Here is a 6188-nt window from a genome sequence, read left to right on the forward strand (position 1 = left end):
AGAACACTGGCCTTCATGGACTGAGTGTTGCGTGTTGTCCTATAATGGCAACAATGAATTTGCAATAAAGCAGGTGATTGAAATTGCCCTTTAAGAGACCATATAAATCACTAAGCACTTCAGTAGTAAGGGTTTCTTTCCTGAATATCATGGAAACACATTGGAGAATTTGAAAGTTTATTAAACTGGTGGTTGTTGATCAAGAATTATAGGAGTTAATATTGCTGGCAGAATAGTACAGTGGTACCTCTGGTTGCGAATGAGATCCGTTCTGGAGGCCCGTTCGCAACATGAAAAGCCTGTAACCTGAAGTGCCGTATCTGTGCAGGTGTGTGGTGTGATTTGGCGCTTGTGCGCATTCACAAAGCGCAATTTAGCACTTCTGCGCATGCGCAAGCGGCGAAACCCGGAAGTAACCCTTTCCAGTACTTCTGGGTCACTGCGGGACACAACCTGAAAAAACCTAACATGAAGCAAACGTAACATGAGGTATGACTGTAGTCATGATGTATGAGCTGGAGGGGTAGGAAGTTTTTCAGATATCAGCAGAGGAGTACTGAGAAAGGAGATGTAAAAAGGCAGAAGAAATCCAGAAATAAGAAATGAGTATGTGGTGCCCATTAAGGGGAGAACAGAACAGAACATGGAGTTGGAATGTGGAGGCATCCAGTGAAATTAATGTATGGCATGGGTTGCTTTGTTCTTTGCTTTATTTACAGTATGTTCCTTGGCTTCTTTAATCAAAAGACTTCAATGGAACTTACACTCTAGTATGTGACTTTAGGACTGCAGATGGACAGAGCAATCCCAATCCTACTGGGTTGCTGGAAGGGGTTTGGATGCTCCGGAGGTGTGTCTTCTGCACCCGCAGAACAGTATTTTGGAAAAGGAGGCAGTGAGGATGTGGAGTTAAGCCAGCCAAAGATCCACTGCATTCTCAGCTGGTCCAGCTACCAGTGGTGTGCTTGTCTGCTGTGCCAGCCTGGAAGTGGTGCAATGAAAATCAGCACAATTACTCTTCCCCAACCTTCCATCGTGCCCAGTGTGAGTGGTGGGTCTTTGAAGGGGGGCAGTGGGGGCGGGTCGCGCCAGGTGTCACCACTGAGGGGGGTGACAAAATGGGCGGCACTCACAGCAGGGCCTGCAGTGCGCCTGAGCCATGCGTCTCTCTTGGGAGTGACGTGGTGGCTTGGGCGCCCGCAGGTGCTCTGTGCTGCCCCAGACGGTCTGCCCACCGCCTCCCCCTCAGCTGTAGGGTGGCTGAGTGGGAGGAGGCAAGCAGACTCCTCAGAGGCCTCGCGGAGCGTCCTGCCCCGCCTTGCCCTGTGGGCGGCTGGCCCCGCCTCTGGGCACAGGGCATGCGTGCTGCCCCAGGCGCTCGATTGGCTTGCTCCGCTGCTGGATCTTTGAATGCCGGCAGTGGCTCTGACATGCTGTTCAACCCTGTGCTCCCAGTTGGGTGCTTGAATTGTACCCCAGGTTACAATTCAATAAAAAATTGGACAGTGCACACTTCTACTGTTGTGCTGCCTGGTACCAGATACAATCTTACCAATAATTCAGTTGGATTCACCAAGAGATTTGACCAATTAATGAAAGGTACTAAGAGTAACAATAGCTATTAGGTTCTCATTGAATCCATTCCAGCATTGTGTTCATAATAAACTGATGGAAACATAATAACATAACAGGGTGGCATAATGTGGTGGTACCTCATGTACACACGTTCTTAAGGTGTTTGAGCACCTCCCCAGTTATGGAAGAGAACACTTCCATGTTCCACAGATTATTAACATCCCTAAATAACTGCTGTCATGCTTTGGTCAATAGCCTTGTAAATACTCCTGACAGGAATGAGTAAGTAGTGTAGATGTTGAAAATGCAATTATAATTTAGTCATCCTTGGCTCTTAGAGCTGTGGTGAGAGCATTTGCTATGCAGAGGTAATGATGCAGGAAGGGCAGCTGTGGTGCCACAGGAGGACAAGTACTTGGCCAACAAGAGATTGTCTGTCATGCTTGGCTCTAAATCAGTATTAATGTCACTAAAGACTTCAGAGAGCTACCAATACAGTTTCCCCCTTGAGACACTTTGACTTTAGTAGCTTATGGTCTGTGGTGTCCTGCCTTTGGAACATGCTGCCCAAGGATGCTTGCCTGGTACAGTCTGTCAACTGTTTTATTCCCAGTGAAGATTTTTATTTGTCCAGATTTTTTAGGATGTTTAGCATGGCTGGGTTTACCTGGCCATTTATTTTATTTTACTTAACAGGATTTATATACTGCTTAATCATCAAAACCTCTAAGCTGTTTACATTAAAGGAATATGAAATACACATTAAAAATATAGTACTGATGAAATCAGACGTTAAAAACAAGTTGCTCTAGTTTTTTCCAAAATCTAAGTAATATCAGTAATTTTCAAACTGTACATACCAAAAAAAAGTACATGTTAGTATACATGTCAAAATTGCGTGTCTGGATAGGCTTGCCTAAACAAAGTTTTTAGCAGGCGCCAAAACAATATAGTGAAGGCACCTGCCTATAATACTCTGGTGTAAGTGCTGTCACTCTGGAAAACTGATTTGTTGCAAACATGGAACGAACACTATGTGGCAATTGTAAAAGCGCCGGTTCCCCAGATTGAAGTGGTTGAGTTGGCACATACTGTATGGGCTGAGGCAATCTTTTAAGTGAACTGGTCTCAAGCTGTTGAGGGCTTTATATACCAATACAGTCGTATCTTGGATCCCGAATGCCTTGGTATTTGGACAATTTGGAACAGTGACTGTTCCGGTTTGCAAACGTTCTTTGGAACCCAAACATCCGATGGGGCTTCTTCCATGGCTTCCAAACTTTCTGCAGTCAGTCAGAAGCTGCACTTTGGTTTCTGAACGTTTTGGAAGTTGATTGACTTCCAAGGGACGACTGTAGTAGCACCCACAGGGAATTCTATTACACTTTGAGTCTGTTTCACTTCACTTTTTTGTATACCACTTTTGAAACGCTGTATATATCAATGCAGCACTTTTTTGGGGGGGAGACACAGGGGTACGCATACCCCTAAACATTTTGTGAATCTAATGGGAGAAGAAACTAAAAAATTTAAAATGTTTAGTTTCTTCTCTAGCACGGTGAATCGTCAGTTCCGTTGCTACCCCTGAGGGTGGCCTAATTTCCTCTCACGGTGTTTCCTGAGTCTGAGACGGAATGAGAGTACCCCTAAACATTTTTTTAGGAAAAAAAACACTGTATAAATGCTTTAAATACCTCTGAAGTTTGAAATGTGGAATAAATAGGTGTCCTGTTTTGTGAGTTGATAGTGGCTGCCATACAAAAGAGCATAGATTAGCTCCCATCAGTGATACCTTACATCAGATCAAGAGTTAAGTCAGAAATTAAATCGACAAACGCACAGAGTAAGGTAGGAGACCAGTGTGTAACCTGAGGTGGTGGAATTGGATAGTTAGATCTGTAGGATTGCATTGGGGTCATGGGCGTGAACCTCAGCCATTCTATGCCTCTGCTAGACCCTAGATTCTAGGCTAGCTGATTTCAGTCAAAACATGTTGTTACCATCCAATGTAGCATTATTTGACTAAACAGCTTTACACCATCTCACTAGATACAGTGGTACCTTGGTTCTCAAACGTCTTGGTACTCAAACAACTTGGAACCCAAACACTGCAAACCCGGAAGCTCGTTTGTGAACTTTTTTCAGAAGCCGAATGTGCTCCGTTTTAAGTGTTACGATTCCGTTTTGAGTGCCACACTTCCGTTTTGAGTGTTACACTGATGTCTGTCTGTTTTTGCTATTTATTTTGTGTTTTTGTTTTTAGGGTTCTTTTTGTTCTGTTTTTGTGCCTGTGTGGAACCCAGTTCAGCTACTGACTGATTGATTGTGTGACTGCAGTACATTGTTTATTGCTTTGATTTTATGGATGAATGGTCTCATTAGATAGTAAACTTCATGTTAAATTGCTGTTTTAGGGACTGTTTTTAAAAGTCTGGAATGAATTAATCCATTTTTCATTACTTTCTATGGGAAAGTGTGCCTTGGTTTTAGAACGCTTTGGTTTTGGAATGGACTTCTGGAACAAATTAAGTTTGAGAACCAAGGTACCACCGTATAGTGATAATGTTTCATCCAGCCTCATGGTTAGTAACAAGCACATTGCCTTAACTGAAAAGAATCCTGGGAGCAATAGCTTGTTAAGCATTCTAGAAATTATAACTCTGTGAAGAGTGAACTACACTTCCCAGAACTCTTCATGGGAAGCTATGTGCTGTATATGTATGGTGTGGTTCGATTTCTTTGTATACATAGTGGACTCACTTCCACATAGTGTGGTGGCTTTTACTCATGGCAATTCATGGCTATTCCGCTGCTTGCTATCCACACCAGTGAGTGGAGCTTGATGAAATGTATCCAGGGGTAGGCTCTGCCCTTCAGCCACTCCTCTCCTGTCCCACACTGCCTTTTTCTGTGGCTGAAAAACATGTGGGCTATGTTCTGCAGCAAAGCACGGGCTGACAGGACAACCATCTTCATTTCCCCACAGTGTCATCGGCATGACAGAAATGAAGAAGGGGGTAGGGGGGCACAGTTGATATTTAGCGGGTGCAGCATGCCCAACATATTTTTAAAGTGAAATCTGTATCCTGCTGCTGCTTAATGTATATGTGGGAGATTGGGACAGAAATAATAAAGGTTGCAAGGGCAAAAGCAGTAGAACAGGTATGTGGTCCAGGGGGCCTAGAGCAGTTTAGATGTCACCCGAATTTGACAGCACTGCTGTTTCCAAGGAAGGAAATCAGCCCTGAGTGCTCACTGGAAGGACAGATCCTGAAGCTGAAGCTCCAATACTTTGGCCACATCATGAGAAGAGAAGACTCCCTGGAAAAGACCCTGATGTTGGGAAAGATGGAGGGCACAAGAAGGGGACGACAGAGGACGAGATGGTTGGACAGTGTTCTCGAAGCTACCAGCATGAGTTTGACCAAACTGCGGGAGGCAGTGGAAGACAGGAGTGCCTGGCGTGCTCTGGTCCATGGGGTCACGAAGAGTTGGACACGACTAAACAACAAAGCAATCTTAAGCACTTCTGAGTTGGGTGCAAGCCCTGTTGAGCTCAGTGGGAGTTGCTAGGTTTTATTATCAAGAAGCTCTGCTTCATTCTAGAGCAGGGGTCAAGCAACCTTTTTCAGCAGGGGGCCGGTCCACCGTCCCTCAGACCATGTGGTGGGCCAGACTATATTTTGAAAAAAATAATGAACGAATTCCTATGCCCCACAAATAACCCAGAGATGCATTTTAAATAAAAGCACACATTCTACTCATGTAAAAACACGCTGATTCCCGGACCATCCGCGGGCCAGATTGAGAAGGTGATTGGGCCGCATCCAGCCCCCAGACCTTAGGCTGCCTACCCCTGTTCTAGAGGTTTGAAGATGGGCAATGTTGAGGAGTATGCACTCTGCACATTCTAGGGCTAAGACCTGATTTCATTTTGCTTGTAATTATTCAATTTCAACTATATTTCTGGCCAACAGAGATGATCAGCCAGGGGAGAAGGGTGTAATGCAGCGTGGGATGCACAAAGCACCGTCTCTAACAGCAGTGATGAGTACTAGAAGGGAAGAAAGGGGAGCACATCGTCTCATCCCGGCCTTCCAACAATTCTAGGGCCAAGCAAGGCTCGCGGGCGCATAACCATTAATTATGAAAGTATCGCGATAAGTGTCACAAATTCGTAGGGAGGGGCTGAATCTGATTCTCCTTTCCCTCCAAAAACGTAGCCCAGCCTTTCTTATCGAATCTGCTGTTTGGCCTGGAGCCTATTGTTTCCCATAAGAAAAATAAATACACATGAAAGCGAATTCTCTCGTGCACGAAAGAGGACAGGGCTGTTGAATTATAGGGTCAGAATCCAAGCAAGCTGCTGCCGAATCTGCCATTGTGAAACCCCGGCGGGTTTTTCTGGCTGTTGTTGGCTGTCCGCTCTCATATCAGCTTTAGCAAGGAGCTCCCCTCCACCGCCTTCACTCCTCCCGCTCGCAGGGAAGGAGGCGGGGCAGCGCTTCCGTGATCGTTCGAACAGGCCAATGGGACGCGGCGACGCTGCGAGGCAGCCAACGAGAAGCGTAGGGAGGAGATGCCAGCCGAATAGGTTGCACCGCCCTCTCAGC

Source organism: Podarcis pityusensis (genome assembly GCF_964106645.2).
Source record: "Podarcis pityusensis genome assembly, chromosome: 6".
Taxonomy (NCBI): domain Eukaryota; kingdom Metazoa; phylum Chordata; class Lepidosauria; order Squamata; family Lacertidae; genus Podarcis; species Podarcis pityusensis.